Source organism: Mandrillus leucophaeus, unplaced genomic scaffold (assembly GCF_000951045.1).
Source record: "Mandrillus leucophaeus isolate KB7577 unplaced genomic scaffold, Mleu.le_1.0 Scaffold31, whole genome shotgun sequence".
In the NCBI taxonomy this organism is placed as follows: domain Eukaryota; kingdom Metazoa; phylum Chordata; class Mammalia; order Primates; family Cercopithecidae; genus Mandrillus; species Mandrillus leucophaeus.
Genome location: NW_012103254.1, coordinates 6,421,376 through 6,422,757, shown reverse-complemented (window position 1 = coordinate 6,422,757; position 1,382 = coordinate 6,421,376).

Genomic DNA, 1,382 nt, shown 5'->3' with positions numbered 1-1,382 from the left:
CTCCCGGGTTCACGCCATTCTCCTGCCTCAGCCTCCCAAGTAACTGGGACTACAGGTGCATGTCTGGCTAATTTTTTGTATTTTCAGTAGAGTCGGGGTTTGACATGCTAGCCAGGATGGTCTCGATCTCCTGACCGCATGATCCGCCCATCTCGGCTTCCCAAAGTGCTGGGATTACAGGCGTGAGCCGTCGCGCCCGGTCTGAAGGTGATTTTAAAATTGCATTTACTAGGGCTTAAGCAGAAATCTCAAATACTTAGTATGCATTGTTTTATTTTCAATTCCTATTTCATATGGTAAAAAATGAGTGAATGAATTCTCTGATGAAGTATGAACACGAAAATTGTGGTCGGAAGCTTTTATTCATTCCTTCAACCCGACATACCAACCACATGTCAGGTACTGAGTTGAATGCTGAGAAAGAAACAACTTATAGAAGACATATCCTGCACCTTAAAGATCGTAAAACTTTATCAGAAATTCAGATTGTAAAATGAGGTGCCATGAAAGTTAGGGGATCCATATACAGAATAAAATGTAGCCTGTGTTGGGTGTTAATGGTGGGAATAGGGACTAGGGATTTACATCTACTCTTATGATTTCATGAGAAGAGACAACAGTAAAGATGACATTTTTGTTTCTATTTCCTTAATTACACTCTGCTCCCTGAATCCCCTGGGAAAATATGAATGAATTATCTGATTAAATTCAAGAGCTAAAATTGAGGTTGCTTGGCCGAGTCTGCCTTCTTTTTCTCTTTAGAATGTTTGTACTTGCACAGAATGTATTCAGTGCTGCTACTCCATGCTGTAAACTTTACAAGGCACAGACTGAACATTTGTGATAAGGGCAGATCATTAGAGCACGGTGGTGGTTGTTAGGCATTTTCTAGGAATGGGTAAGACTAATCCTGGGGCTTAGATTTAGAAAGCCCATTAGGCTATGCACCTAAGCCATGTTTTCCCACAGCTCAGTCATTTGACCTACATCCGTGTTTCAGTTGCTTATTGTTGAATAGCAAACCCATCCAATATTTAGTGGCTTAAAACAAAACAAATTCGTTTTTTTCTCATGTAAGGTGTATTAAAAGCAAGTTGAAGCAGGAGTGGTGGCTCACACCTGTAATCCCAGCACTTTGGGAGGCCGAGGCGGGCAAATCATGAGATCAGGAGATGGAGACCATCCTGGCTAACAAGGTGTAACCCCATCTCTACTGAAAATACAAACAAATTAGCTGAGCATGGTAGCACATGCCGGTAGTCCCAGCTATTTGGGAAGCTGAGGCAGGAGAATGGCATGAACCGGGGAGGTGGAGCTTGCAGTGAGCAGAGATTGCACCACCGCACTCCAGCCTGGGCAACAGAGCGAGACTCAGTCTCAAA